This window comes from Clupea harengus, chromosome 21, assembly GCF_900700415.2.
Source record: "Clupea harengus chromosome 21, Ch_v2.0.2, whole genome shotgun sequence".
Lineage (NCBI taxonomy): Eukaryota > Metazoa > Chordata > Actinopteri > Clupeiformes > Clupeidae > Clupea > Clupea harengus.
Window position 1 is genome coordinate 14,280,503 of NC_045172.1, and position 16,765 is coordinate 14,297,267.

A 16,765-nucleotide genomic window follows, 5' to 3' on the forward strand; every position below is an offset into this window, starting at 1 on the left:
GACGGACGGAGAATCGGAATGATCCCCTCTCTCCGGATGCCTGTCATGGATAGAGGGGCTTTTTTTTTCTCCACAATCAGAGTCCTCTCTCCTCGCTCTCAATAGATCTTTGTTTAAGTCACCCAATGAGGACGTATCAGATATCCTGGACACTTGGCAAGTGCACTGCACTGGTCTGGATGCCTTCGCTTTGAACAGTGTTTCAAATCTTAAGGACTGCTTTTCAAAGCCTTGTTCCTTTTCTTGGAGAAAGAGAGAGAGAGAGGAAGAGAGAGAGAGAGAAAGAGTGAGAGAGAGAGAAAACTATTCTGATTCTGATCTACTGTTTAAAGTTTTGGTGTGTGTGTCTGTTTGTGTGTGTGTATCTATCTATCTGTTTTCTTCATGTGTCTCTCGAGAGCTTTTTTCCCCATGTTGTTATTTTTATTTGATGGTATGACATTTCAAAGGCATATGATTTCTGAAGAATATTTTAAATCCTTCAGAGCTATTTATGGTCTCTTAATCAACCGAATGAAAACATCGGAGAGGGACAGTTCTGAGTAGCATGTTTGTCCGAGCAACATACATCACTTCCAGTTTGGTATAACAAGATAATATACAACATCTGTGTCATACGTTGCCAGGACAATATTTTCCAGCAAACTCACCTTCCTGTTTGGGACATAACTTATTTATTCATAAGTGACTCTATGCCCTATCATTTGTGTCTCTACAGCTTAAAACAAAAATGTCACCAATTTCACTCTCATTTTAGGGATGAAATTAATTGCTTTCATATATCTACTAGGTGTACCTCTTGCAAAAATATTATTTAAATGGCCTACATATATCTCGTGGATCAGAAAAATATCATAGGTCTTTCCCATGGGGGAGTAATGGCTCAAGAGGCAGGAAAGGAATTGAATTATCTGCACCTTTTGCCCTCATCTTTTAGAGGCACATAAACTCAGACGGTGATGTTATCTGAGTCTGAATGTGTGTATATCTGTGTGTGTGTGTGTGTGTGTTTGTGTGTGTGTGTGTCTGTGTGAGAGAGAGAGAGAGATTTCCGCTTATTTAGCAGATGCTTTTATCCACAGGGACTTGCAGTCTAGTGAAAGTATATATTTTTCATCAGTACTCATACTCTCTGGGAATTGAACCAACGACCTTGATAGCACTGTGCGAATTCGAATAGGGTGAGGGTGGGGTTGCGAGATAACCTTAAGGGTCTGATGCACTAATGGATCGACAGCAGCAAGAGATTTCTGCAACTATTTTCAGGAAATACAGTCCTGGGTGGACATCATGCACAGGAGGGTTTTCCACTTGTAAAAGTCAGGCCATGTTTTGACCTCCTAACCAAATCAACTGCCCAGTGGCCCTGAAATGGTCAATGTCACTGAAATCCTTCCAGTCACATTAGTGACAGGAATTCCTCCATATGTAAATTGGATCCCAGGGGACCAAAAACGCCTTCTGGCTTTTGTAGGGTCCAGAGGCTTTAGTTTTACCTTCACTGCACTTTACCACGTCACCTTATTAGCAGCTCACCCACTGTCCTCCTTTGCCATCAGACTGTTCAATCAGCTTTACCAAATCATCAACACAATTCACTCATCCTTTTTATGTCTAAACCAGTTAATGGTATGTAATTATCTACCTGGGACATATTGTCAGGCTAGAGTAATCAGGATAAAAAGCTGCCTTGCCATAGAAACAGGAATATTCAAGTAAAGTGTAATGGGCTTTTTTCATCTGAAATGTGCAGACAAAAACCTCTTTGTGTCAGGTCGTTAGTGAAAACAATATCATTGCCATGCAATTAACACCTGCAGGGACAATTCATATAACTGGCCAGAGATTTTATCTACCCGTAATTTCCGGACTATTGAGCGCACCTGAATATAAGCCTCACCCACTGAATTTTTTAAATATAATTATTTTTAACATAAATAAGCCGCACATGTCTATAAGCCGCAGGTGCCTACCGGTACATTGAAACAAATTAACTTTACACAGGCTAAAATGAATATCAAAAGTAATACAATAGTGATGCATATTATTAGTTTTGCCAGTTACGATAAGTGCACTGTTGCTTTAAGAGAGCACCTTTGCAAGAGTCAATCAGAAGCTAGAACGTTAGATTGAAGACAGTGAGATAGAAGAAAGACGCTAAGTTTGAAACCAGTGAGCTAAAGAACTTGAAAAGACTGGATTTGTATTGTTGTAAACTGTTTTGAGTTGTGTTCTGTCTACGCCGGTAGACTGTGGTTATTTTGACATTAGTTAAGTTATTGAGATACTGAGAAATCGCGTGGAGCTAAGCATCCATGCGGCTGCATCCATGCTAGCATCCTAGCTCCACAAAGCCACCGTAAACACAAAGACAGCGTATACAGTCACAGGTATCATAATCCATAAATTAGCCGCGTCGTTGTTTAAGCCGCGAGGTTCAAAGCGTGGGAAAAAAGTAGCGGCTTATAGTCCGGAAATTACGGTACTCAGATTTATAACCAAGTCTTGGGCGCGACATGCAAACTGTACAGAAAAGCATGCATGCATGCAGCTCATAATGAAGGTTATGATAGCTACCTCTTTATTACTGCTCTTTGTATGTCAAAATGGTAATTCAGTAATTTTGCACGTATCATTTCAAATCTGTCCTTGACACAAGGGGAGCATTTTCAGACCATATAACTGGACAGTGCACTTTGCAAGTGCTTGAAGAAAATGGGCCTTGAAGGCACATCACATCACATTGTGCAAGCTAATGTATGAAGTGTTGAACAGCGTATTTTAATGAGGCGTGTTTTACTTTCCCCTCCTAATTTACAGATCCACCCAATGAAGGGCTGTTTAATTAAATTCAGCTCTGCTCCTAACCCATTTTGGACATGAATGTGTTTCTGTTGTCATGGTTTCCTCTGCCTCTCGTTCTCCTAGCTCTGTTCAAATCAATATGTCCCCATCTCGAAGGTCGCTGTACCACGCTCAAGGGATTGAGCCAGGTTCCCCATCACCAACCAGCGGTGGCCTAACAGAGACTGGCTGTGGCTCGTCCTTCTCCAGTCCCCTTCTATCTCTCCTCCACTCTCCTCTGCTCTACCCTTTCCTACATATCTTTTCCTCTTCTCTTTTCACTCAAATTCTTCACTTCTTTTCTTCGTCCTCTCTCTTTACCCACTCTTCCTCCCCCACTCTCCACTTATATCTTCTTCTGTCTTTCTTTATTTTACCATTCTGTCTTGATCCTTGTTTTCTTTCACTCCCGTGTCCTATTCCTCATTTGTCCCTTCTTTTCTCTTTTCACTCTCTTTTGCCCATTCATCCTCCTGTTCTTTCCTGTGGTTCCTCCCATCCCACTGCTTCTTTCTCACCTGTCCTCCCCCCAACCCCCGCTTTATCCCCCCTTCTTTTTCTCCCCCCAATTCCCATTCTCCACGTTTTTCTTTCCCCCTCCTCTGCCTTCCTCTCCTCTGTCCCCTTGGTTTCCCACTCTCTCTCTCTCCTTTCACTCTCTCCCCTCCTCCTTTCCCATACCCCCTCCCCTTTTCTGTCTCCCCTCAGTCTTTCTCTCTCTCTCCTTTCACTTCTCTCTCCACTCCTCCTTACCCCCCTCTGTCTCTCTCTCTTTCACTCTCTCCTCCGCACCTCCCCCTGTTTCCTCTCAGCCTCAGAGGACCAGGCTTTATCCCTTCTGCTCCCCTACTCAGGCCACGGTTAGTGTGTAGTCAGGCCATCTCACAGGAAGTCACTGATGCTTAAGCCAGTGCTCAAATCCCCAGGGCCCCTGGAGGCCCTGTGGAGGCTTGTTTAGCACACCGGAGCCACTGTGGCTACACAGACAGAGAGAGAGAGAGAGAGAGGAAGAAAGAGAGAGGTAGGTAGAGAGAAGGAGTGCAAGTGGGAAAGACATAACATGAGAAAGAGTCAGATAGAGAGAAAGGGAAAGGGATGGAAAGAGAGAGAGATGGTAAGAGAGAATGAGTGAGGAAGAGAGGTGGGAGAGAGGATAAGATATAGTGAAAGAAAGAGCCAAAGAGAGAGAGAGAGAGAGAGAAGGAGGAAGGGAGAGAGAGAGAGTGTTGACCCCCGATGAGGCTTATTGATTGATCTCCCTGGCTTTAAATCAACTTATAGGAAAACGCTTACCTTGCTTTTAAGGAGATTTATGCAGAGAGCTGTTCTGATATTGTTTGCTAAGTGCAGCAACCCCACAGTGCAGTTTCACCATTAAAGAGAAGTGTTGTCAATGTGAGACCATACAGGCTGTAGGCATTGAGTATTTGTCACCTCACTCTGCACTCTAACGCGGTCTCACAGAGCAGATAACTATTATTGTGATCCATAAACGCACATGCAATAAATGCACAGTAACCTCTTCAATCTTAGTGTCCTTTGGAGCAGAAACGAACAGTGAGAGGATATGACAAGACTTAGAGAGGAAATAAAGGATTGAAGCGGAATCATTTTTGTATTACCATATGTCTTTCTTGCACCTGAAATTTCCAAATTCCTAACAATACCACTTATTTTCACTTTCTCCCCATGCTATCACGGTAGAATATTCCTTTATTTAACTGGATGCGTCACTCAATAGTTTGGGAATTAACTGTAGTGTAAAGAATATACCCCATAACCCAAATTACCCTTACCTCAGTGATGAACATCATGTTAGCTATGCTGCCTTTCGCAGGGATCTTGAATTCCAGTACCGTGTGGCCTCTGAGTTGAGAAAGTCAATGCTAGAATGCTCTTCAGATTAAATTTTTTTTTTTTTTTTACCCTTGAATCGCATAGACAGAGCCTAAAAAGAGGAATAAAAGAAAGCCCACAGAGAATGCAAATCTCCAGAGACATGACTGGTTACTTCCCTCTTACCTTTGGCAGCCTCTTTGAAGACAACTCTACCTCAGGAAGAAAAATACAGCAGTGTTATTTTAACGATGCCACAAGCCCAGAAGAGAGGGAGAGAAGAAACATGGTGAAAGTATTTTGTCTTTCCTGTTTTCTCCAACAGTGCTGGGACCTTCTGTTTTGTCTATTTCCTTTGAGTTAGCACATTTTTTGTTCAGTATTGAGACGTTTGGCTCCTGTTTGCATACTTTAGTCTTCAGTAAGAGAGAGAAAGCCTGCTTTTAAAATTACAAGTGCACACATTGTTTTAAACTACAATACATTAGGAACAAACTGTCAAGGCAAAATAAAAATCCAAATTTGATCACATCTAAATATTTAACTAACTCACTTACTTTACTTATTTGAAAGAACAGCATATTAAATCACTAATCACATTGAATGGATTTTTCAAGCATTGAGTTTGTAAACATTTCACATCAACTAAACAATGCTGACTTGGTTCTGTCTCAGTGAAAAGCTGACCCTTAACTGCAGCATCCTCTGGGAACGCATACTTTTTCCTGACCATCATATTATGCCTTGCTCTCTGATATTATATGACGCAAGATTACATGAAGGTCACAGCGGCAGAACTTTAGCCTCAGGTATTTTCTTCACACTGAACCTCTGGCCTAACCTTTCGCTGTCAAAGAAAGTCTCCATAGAACCTGGGGCCTCCTCTGAACTTGGGTATTTTGCTGGCCTAGTGGCTATTCTTAGCTTCTCGCTCACAAAAAGGGCACCTTGATAAGACAGCAGAGCTCACTGGAGGGATAAATAACAACACGGACAGACCTTGGTCTTAACAGTTGTCTTTGCCTTGCTCATCAGACTTTGCATGTCTTTCTCAAGGCTTTCAGACATTTTGAATACAAATGAAACTTTGTCCTCAAAATAAAATGTCATAACTTGCTCTTTGTAGACCTACAGTTTAGTCGCAGCTGAGATTAACTTCATTACAGTCCCTATTCCATTCACAGTATTGATCATTGGTAATTAACAGAGTATGTTTTTACGTTCTATTCCCTTATTTAGTTATTTGTTTTGTGGTGGTGGTGGGGGGTGGTCTTAGAAGAAAATCACTCACTTTGACCACATTTCCCTTATACACTGGTGGACTAATCTCGTACATAGCCAAGCTAATTAGCAACCAGCGTGGGGACTATTCAGAGCAAGGACCTTTCCCAGGCTCTAGGCATGGTTCTGTCAATGTCCTGCCAGTCTGTCGGCCATGCGGCTAGGCCTGGAACAACAGCTGCAGGCAACTGCAAACATCCGGCATCCACTGAGGGAGGGGGGGGGGGGGTAGCACGCATAAAGGAGCGATTGATGGTGAGGGGGGCCCCACCGAATACCCAGGAATGCCCATGAGGCTTACAACTTAATTTAGCTCTCCCAATACTAGCCCTCTCTCTCTCTCTCTCTCTCTCTCTCTCTCTCTTTCTCTGTATGTGTGTGTAATTCTCTGGCTTTCTCTTTCAGGGTGGAAACATTTATTGTAAAAGAGATACAAAGCGGTGGGTCTCAGAAATGTAGCCTCAGCATCACCAGGCAACCGGGATAAGGTGTAGCATTAGCATGCTAGGCACTCGTCGGTTCTTTTTATCTCTTAGCCTCTATCTTTCGGGTGGGATTGTCTTTTGCTTGAGAAAGGTCTCAGTGGTCCTCCAAGGAATCCCATAACTAAATACGGTTGCTTATTAACGGTTTCCTACAGATTTGGGTCTCACATTGTGTTCACAGTAAAAGAGTAATGTAAAATGTTACAGTCTACAAAAACATCTATCTATTTGGTGGTTGGCTGTTTGTCTGTTCGCCCATCTGTTCTCTTGTTTTCAAGACATCTTGTCTATGCTATTATAACTTCTAGAATTAGATTTCCTACCATTTTACATGGGAGATACTAATGGCTCTCTATATCTATCTGTCCATCGATCTATTCCCACCCACCCACCCACCTATCCATCTATGTCCTATCTATCTCTTCTGTAGGTGTGTAACTGTCTGGCTCTGCCCTCTTGAGGTAATGAGGAGGAAGTATGATGAGTCATAATGAAATGACAGAACAAAAGAAACAAACTCTGCACGGTTTATTCACCTCACAATGCAATGCGTCAATCAGAGGAATACAGCTGCTGGTTATGCAAAAGTGAGCTTTTCTCACAGGTGACGTAAAGGCAGGAGGCATTATCCGTCTTCTCCACCAGCACCAGACCTCCGGTGCATGGCTGTCTGGTTTTGTTTTTTTGTTAGGAACAAAAACTTCACATTTTCTTGTCTTGTTGGTTTCCACATTGACTCATCAACGGCAGCACAGTGGGTGAGCCCCTAATGGCCCTCTAACGACACCCATTTGGGTGTGCTTCTGCTGCACCATTGTGTCCACGGACGTAATTGACCAGGAGTTATGGATGTTCCTTAGGCCCTTCATGCCCTCGCATAACATTCTGTGCTGTCGGCGAGTGTGCAAAACAACATCTGACGAGGGCAGCTTGTGTCTCTCCGGGGGAATGAAAGCTTCTTTTGAAAATAGAACTGAGATTGTATCCAGAAGGAAAATAATCCTATTTCCAGGAAAAGAAAAGAAAAAGATCAGGTACAATAAGGTCTGATCAACACGTGTTGTTTGGTGTTATTGTGTTGGTGTAAGGTTGAAAGGAATCAAGTTGTAGCTGTAGTTAGCAAGCTATGTATTTCTGTGTTGTGTGTGTGTGTGTGTCTGTTTGTGTGTGTGTGTGTGTGTGTGTGTGTGTGTGTGTGTATGTTCCATGAGGGTGAGGGTGGTTGCCAAAGAGGAAAAGCAGTGGAACCACGGCACATGTTCAGCCAGTCACGTCCACCACAAATACAGCCAGTCGCTTTATAAGTGCATTCACAGGATGTCCTTGGAAATAAAAAAAATAACCCCCCCCCCGCCCTCCCTTCCCCTCCACCCCAGAGAAAAAGGAGGAGTGGAAGTCAAGCTTCCTCCCTGTGGGGTGGGTATTAGTCCTGGCAGCTGGCGCTTGGCTCGGGAGGAAGTGAGCAGGAATTTCGGGCCAAGACAGTGTTGCACAATGACTCTCGCAGAAGCCTCCATCCTGGTCCTCGCTGCTCCCCTCTCCCGTGCCCCCCCCCCCCCCCCCACCCGGTTTATATTTTCTGTTGACTGAATACTGGCACCCTGCAGATGATGAGGGGAGTGGAGTGGGGGGGAGTGGATGGATGTTTACATTCACCCCTATCAAGCTCCCCTGTGGATGCCCATCGAGCTTGACGGGAGACAGCCGTGCCACTTTCTACAGCTGATTGTGCCATGGCAACGAGCCAGTGACAAAGCTCTGCGCTATCAGAGTTATGGATAAACAGAGCCGCACACAGACAGACAGAAGATGCAGGCCCATGTGTGACCAGAAAAAGGGAAGCTGGCTTTGTAGGGATCTGCATGTGTCAGTAGTTTTCTGAGTGGTTCTCTGGTTCTCTAACGCATCACAAGCCATAGTAGTTTGCTGAAATAATCACAGCAATAATATATGTTGGGGCTTGTTTAATAAAAGTATCACAATGTAAGTAGTAGTACATCTTTAATACTACAAAAAGTTGCACATAGGTAAGTACTCTGGAGAAGGTTAGATGGCTATGCACCTTAGGGAGAGAGGTTCATGCATTATTTCTGTTACTAGATAATTTCTCCAACGTTGCACAGTATAACTGTTAGGCCTTGTTATGATACTTGCGTGAAAATGTAATGTTTACACATTTTTTTTAGCTCTATAAAAGTCAAATGTGTAAAAAGAAAAAACAATCATGAAGTTCAAGCCCTTGCATAGCACCTGGATGTAGTTACTGCACAATGATGAATCCTACATTTCCAGTCTCTACACAATGTGATAAAGTGCTTTGGTGTTCAGTGAGAAGAGGAATGCCTCTTGGCTTCATCAGCTTGATTTGGGAAATGAGACCCAAGCATAAGGCCATTTCCGCACTGAACATCTACAAATTGCCTTCAAAGTATCCCAGTGATGTTTAGTTCTACTGAAGTACTTAGCTACGAGTTTTTTTTTTTTTAAAGGACACAATTCATTATCAGACATACTACTTAAGCATGTGGCTATAGAAATACTAGCCATTTACACCAGATTTTCTTCTCTTAATGGATTATGTGGTTGCTGTCCTTGGTGGTAAAGGTGGGGTCTTTAGTATGAGTCTGTATGAGCTATGATAGCATTGTGTTTGAGGTTAATGAGATACCAATCAGTCCTCCTCACGATTAAAACAATCTTATCATAAAAGGCCCATGTTTGTATCATGCAGCTGAATAAACAGTGACTCAAGGTAAAGTGTTCACTTCGTTTAACTGTTATGCAAGATGACCTGAGGAATGACCCATCATTCCAAGCATTTTCTATTCCCCTGAGCAACTAGTGTAACCTCTTTCGTTCTTCTCCACCCAAAATAGAATGCAAGGATTTAGAATGATACTGATGGAAATATAACTTAGTGTTTTGGCAGCGAACATACATCTCCGCAGCAGAATCAGATAACACCCACATTTTTGTTTTCCCCCTGCTATCAAAAACCCAAGTGCAAAACAGAAGCTCCTGACTTCATAGTCCGACTGAGCATTTTTCATTAGTCAAAGCATCTCTCCGCCACAGACTATTGGTTTTCTTCAATACATTTTTGCGACACCACATTGACAGTTGAGGTTTTGAAATGCTAATCTATCGTGTTGTGTGAGGATAAAAGAAAACAGGAACACTATTTTTTGTTGTTGTTATCTTCTGATAGAGACTCTGGCCATCAAGGATACCGAGACGCTGCATAAAATATTTACAGTTTTTATATGTGAATTAGATAGCAAAGGGGATCATAAAAGAATAATGAGACAGTTGAATAATGTTTACTTCAAGGCAAAGCTGAGTGTTAGTTCACTGCTGGTTTGTAAACAGCCCTGTTTCTCTTTAATGGTCAGTGTGTGAAATCAATTTCCTCATTTTCCTTTCAAGATTAATGAATTTACCATTGAAGCCCACAAGTAATTGGAAACCAAGCAATCACACACACACACACACACACACACACACACACACACACACACACACACACACACACACACACACACACACACACACACACACACACACACACAGACACGCGCACACACACACACACACATAAGCCGTCTACTTGCAATCACGCTGCTCATAATCTTGACATTAGCAAAGAGCTGGTTCATTAGCCCCCCAGTTAAAAAATGTATTAAAGTCCTGTGGTGGAACAATGCAGATAATTTCACCCTACGCTCCGATCCAATTAAAATGATGATAATTATGATTATTATCATTAGGTTCAAGAAGGCCTTGCTATCTCTCTATGCCCTTCTTAAGACAAAACCTGGGAAAGGGGGTGTTCTTCTCCACTAAGGCATACACACACACACACACACACACACACTTTTTTCCCACCTAAATGAGGACCGCTGAGGGGAGTTTCCCTCCATCTGCCTCACAGGTGCAAGGAGCTCTGGGGGTCAAGGGTCATGGGATAGTGGCCTTGGGGAGCCCCAAGATGAGGTGGTGGCCATTGTGCAGCGGCTGACCCTGTGAAGTGCTCACTGATGGAGTCCTGTTTGAGAAAAGGGAAAGGGGGGGGGGGGGGGTGTGGAGCACGTTTGTTAGCTTCCTCACTAATCCTGTGGTGAGGCTTTTGACGAGTGCGGACGTGAAGGTGGTAAACATGCCTTTCACGTCTCACAGGGGTGTCCTGAGGCCCCCCTGTCCACCCTCCCAACCCTCCCAACCCCCCACCCCACATTGAGGTGGAGCCAGTGTCTGTTGACAGTAGAGTCTATGCCAGATTCTTGCTGTAGGTCTTTCTCTTACTGCAGTGCCCACACAAAGGAGAAAAGTGCCACTTCAGAACTCCCCTATAATCAAACGGGTGACAACACAAATGCCACGGGATTTTCTTCCCCCCAAAGCAAGTTGAAAACCAAGATAATCTGTGACCGCACATGCATGACAGAGAGGAGTATTGTGGTATCTTTCACTACACAGAAGCCATTTTGCCTAGTTGGAGAAGACAGACAAATGTTTATGCAACAGAATCATATCACAAAACAAAAACAGTTTGGTTTACGCTTTCTCTATCAAGCTCGCTAAAACTGCTCTGCAATATATTATTCCATTTCATTTCATTTATTCCAATTATGATGCCATGGATATGCCTATATAGTATACTTGAATACCGGATAGCTGAGTATTCACAGCTTGATTCTACAACCATTCCAAAATGAATAGGTTTTCATGTGAGAACAGAAAGTTTTCATGAAGACATGAAACATACATAAAAATATATGCCAGAGCATTGTTTACATTTTGTCAAAAAAATTATCTAATCATGCAAAACAATTATTGTAGGCATAAAATGATTGTCAGGGCATTGGGACATGTCATGTTGTTGCCTGTCTGTGAGAAATCTGTAACAATTTTGATACCAGATGACACCGCCATGGATTTATCTGTCCCAGCCAGCACGAGGGTCGATCATTGACAATCTCACTCTTGCCAACAGGTGAATAAATAACCAGCAGAGAGGCCCATTATCAAGCGTGAGTTGATCTGTTTTATGTCCTTTAAAAGCCACTTGTGAGCTGTAGGGCTTGGCCCATATTGATCCCTCCTTCCCAAAGCCCCATGATGGAATCTGGAATCAAGGGTTTATTCTATTTAAAAAAAACTCCCCACTTTCCCATGAACAAGCAGAGACCACCATGAACTGGAGTTCTAAAAAACACACACACAGGCACACACACACAGAACCTTAGGCCCCAGTCATTGTCTTCTGTGTGTGAAGTAGGTTTTTTAGAAGTGGGGTCTGTCAATGGAGTGCTGAGCACTGGATTAGCTATTGAAGGTGCCATGTTTTCATTTTTCATTTAAGAATGGAAGGGGTGAGGGGGTGGATGTGTCCACCTCACACAGAGAAGTCTATGGCTCTCCACAGAACTCTTCTTCATCACTACAGATGAAGTGTAATGGTAATAAACAAACAATTTAACAATGTTTGTATGTATGTATGTATGTATGTATGTATGTATGTATGTATGTATGTATGTATGTAATAGACATTTGATTTTATTGATATTAATATTGGCATACAATTAATTATGAAATATATTTCCACATCCTAATACTGCACTTTTTTTTTATCTCTCTCTCTTTTCTTTAATTACATTTAGTTTTATGAACTGTCTGACACCTCTCGCGAGAACTACGTAATGCTTTATTAGGAACGTTGTCGATTCTCGCTAGCTTTTCATCATAAACATCCCCTGTCAACAAATACACGTGTACCACTGTCCATTAGGGGGTCTCAAACCACAATTTCTATTTACGACAGTGGTATAAATGTGAACTACACTCCGCAACTTTAGGGGGAGCTCAGTAGCAAAAAATAACAATTCTCCCATAATGGGGCTTTAACTTAAGCCTGGCTGTGCCCACTTAGTGCCTTTGATCACACCTTTACCACTTGTGTAGCATGTGCTGCTGTTTCTAACAGCTCTTTTCACTGCCCCCCGCCCGGAATGTGAGTTTTATTTTCATTTGCTGATTGACACTCATCATTCACAGGAATGTATGCCCCCCCCCCCCCACACACACACACATACACACATACACACACTCAGTTCCACTCCGCCCCTTGACGGAGGTCTAGTTTATCAAATGGGACATGTGTGTACAAATCGAATAGGCTGTACTGAACAATACCATTTGATGCAGTATATTTTTACATCCCTACAATGTAGGTATGAGCTGTATATATGCATGTATGTACGTACAGTATGTGCTTGTACTGTATATATGCATGTATATATGATCGTATGCAGGTATATATGTATGTATGTATGTTTGTATGTATGTATGTATGTATGTATGTATGTATGTATGTATGTATGTATGTAAATATATCTGTAGTCTTGCATTTATATATGTAAATAAATAAATAGACAATTCATTTTTTTCTGAGATTTTCAGCTTTTTATGTATTGCTTAGAGGACAGAACAGTGGAGCCAACAGCACCAGTCCATGAATGGCTTTGCCATTTCATTTTGCCCTGTATCTGTCTCCATGACGACACTATGACGTGTGACCGATGTGGTTCTATATCTCAAATGAAAGTTTTTCCCCTCTGTACCTGGGAAGTGGCTGTGAAACTCCTGGGTGGTTGTTAAAAAAATGAAATCAAATTGAGTGTGTTCTAATGAAAACCCAAATCTTTTCAAAGAGAGCACCACTGTAATTTCCTCCAGTAGATATCACCTCAGAGAGGCTTATGTCTCCGAGCAGATGGGGAAAAGCCACCGCCAGGACGCAAAAGAAGATTCCAGTCTGCCGGAGATGAAGTAATACCCCCATTTGGTCATGTCAAATAGGCCCCTCAGTTCAACCGCGAGACGGTAATATCTGCGTTAGTCCCTTCATTAGGTAAAGGCAAATCGAAATGCCAGCCACAAAAATTGGGCTCAGATTATTAGCTCTGTGATGTGGTGAGGCAGAGTATTATTTCCTCTTTTGAGAGATTAGTGAGTCTTTTTTTGGGCGTGGGGTGTGTGTGTGTGGGGGGGGGGTATCGAATGAGGGGTCATCTGAAGTAGCAAAAAGTAGTAGAATTAAAAGAGTGAGGACAGTTTTCAAGTTAGCTTGAAACACTGGACGTTTAATTTCAGCGTGTAATACCACATGACAGGAGCCTTACTCAGTACAGGCTTGATGAAACAACATAGAGTTTAGATATGTCTTTCTCATTTTGCTTTAAGTGAAGTTCTGCTCTTCTGAATAGCTATCCCCACTGGAAAGCATAGCACAGATGGTGGTGTGGTATTATGATTCTCATATGCAGACAAACTATTCTTTTTCATCAGCGTGATGCTGGCGCACGCAAAGGTGACATTCTCTGAAACAATCATCGAGTGCGCTGTGATGATTACTGTGTGTCACCTGTGTGGGACAGAACAATATGTTTTGCATGGGCATCAGGAGGGTGGAGTGTGAAAGGATAATTAAATAGCTGAGCGCCAAGAACACCCACCCTCAACACACACACACACACACACACACACACACACACACACACACACACACACACACACACACACACACACACACACACACACACACACACACACACACACACACACACACCTGAAGCCTTGAGGCCCAAGTTCAAGAAAACAACAAAAGCCCAGAAGGTTCTACTCAGCAAATTGGACCAAAATGCAGGCTTCCACAGTATGACGGCAGCTTCTGCCACTCTAAAGGGGAATTTTACCTGTCTTTCCCATCCTTACGCGTGGCGGCGTGCACCAAAAATGATGCCATTATTTTGGTGTAATTTCATCTGGTCGTGCACCTCCCAATTTTTTCCCCAGACTACACAGAACTCGTGGAAGGATCTTACTGCAACAATTGTACAAATGTTTGTGTGGTTTACTAAGGTTACAGTCTTGCCTATAAACAACACTGTTCCATTGTGCAGTTGAGACTGTTTCGTTACCATACTTTGTGTTTTGCTGGTCACTACCAATAAAGCACTAACCAGAAAACTTTAGGACCCGTCCAGTTTAATCTACACATGAATAGAGATCATGTTTTATAGCCTAAGCGGTTATCTGTCATGTATATACCACTGCGCTCTAACTTGGCACATTTTACTTTCCAGCGGTGTACATGGTATTTTTCTCGGCAGTGACACCTATCTTTTAGGGGAAGACTGCAGCAACTCACATGCGAGTGTAAAAGGTTTTGGCGCTGTGTTGACGTCAATGTCGGTGCATACAATGACCCAACTGTCAAGCATACCATCCGCTTAAGGACACTGAACGCTTACAGTCAAGACCTCACTTGAATATGATTGCCCTGGGTATGTGTGAGGGGATGGCAGATAGTGAAGAAGAGAGAAAGAGAGGAATAGAGAGAGGGGTGTAGATAAAGAGAGAAAAATCACTGCTTGCAGTGAAGATCTAGCTTACAGGAAAAATGATTGCCTGAGTATGTGTGATGGCATTAGTGGAGATAGTGAAAGAATGAGAGAGAGAGAGAGAGAGGGAAAAACAGATGAAGGGAGAGACGCATGGAAGATTCACAATTTCGCATGACAAGGGAGCTATGTATGAGAGAGAAAAGAAGAATGAGAGAAAATGGAGGAAACTAAAACAAACAAATCCCAGCCATGGGTAAGAGAGAGGCAATGAGGACATGCCTTTGTGTTCTCCATAGCCAAGCTTCTCCACAAGTGACTGATAAAGACAGATTGTGTCCCAGCCCTACCCCACCCCGACCGGTGAAGGTAAAGTTCAGACCGATTGGCCTGCCTGTGACCCCTGCCTTGAGCAAGCAAATGGTTAAATAATCCCTAATAAAGGGAGGGGGGGGGCTTCACAAAAGACCACTTTAGCACAAAGAGCGGCTAGCCTTCATGGGGCCTCGCGCTTCACATGCTAATGACGGATGGCTGCCCTCAGCCTAAGCGAGAGCTAAAGCTAAGCGGTAAAGGAGTGACAGAGAGGGGTGGGGTGTGTGTGTGTGTGTGTGTGTGTGGGTACCAGAAAACCAGAAAACTACCAGGCCTTTATGTGGGATTTATGATCACGTTGCCATCCTTGGGGCGGGGCGTGCCAGAAGGGACGTCATTTCGGCTGGCACTTGATGCGCTTTGGTGTCGTTTCAGCTGGTCGTGCACCTCCCAATTTCTGTAACCAGATATGCGCGGTGCGGCTGGCATAAACACAACACAGTCAGCTACAAGATGAGCCAATGCTTGCTTTGCCGACTTGTCTGATAAGGCGTTTGATTCCCTGCTCTCTGGCACACAAGTATTTGTTGTGATAAACTTTTCTTCTATTGTTTGATATATTTGTTGAACGATGGTGTCAAGCTAGTTTGTGTGGTTTACCATCTTGCCTGATGAAGACCTGAAGGTAAAAATTTGAGGTTAAAGGTTAAAACTGCTGGCACTGTATTGATGTCATAGTTTGTGCGCGCAACGACCAATCCGGCAAGCATAACGCCACCTTTACCCCAAAACGCCCCAATAAGATATAGAGGCGCATGATATGCCGTTGTTATACATCGAATCATGCTCCTGCCTTTCTGAGTGCCTCCCTTCCAATCCTCCCCCTCTTTCTATATCCATCTTTCCCTCTTCGTCCCTGTTTTGCTAAATCTCTCTCCCTCTCTTTCTTTCTTTCTCCCCCATGGCCCTACAGATTTCTACTTTCACTGTGAGGGGAATTGATTGTGTGTTCTTTTCTCTTACTCCTCATTCATTTTCACTGGCAGCATCAGATTTAATCATTAAATGAACTTGCACGGCGAATAGCTATTTTCAAGCCCTCGGAGGAAAAATACATCGCCCATAAGTCGATTCAAGGTTAAGAGACATGTTGCGTTTTATGAGGCACAGACTGTAAGTGATTTTCTTCCCTTTGTTTCCCTCCCCAGGCTTTTGTTTTGTATCAACATTTGTTCCGTCTTCGTTGTCTTATCATTCAGCATGGCACATTTATTTTGTATTCACTGACTGAAATATGCTTTCTTTAGATTCACTGCTTTAGTGCTGCTCCCAGAATTGAGGACAGATAAATGAAGAGGTTGAGAGAAATGTTAAAATGCCTTTTCATTTTGTACTCTCTTGCATGCGAAATACAAGCAGTCCAGGCAGACCTTTTATGCCCTTCAGTAACGACGTTATGGCTCAATCATCTACATGAAAGGGACACATTTGTGAAGGCCCACTGAGTTTTCAGAATGGCAGAGACAAGTGTATGTCAGGGTTGGAAGACTCGATCAATAACTCATAATACACTGCTTGGGTATCCCTGTGTGTGTGAGAGAC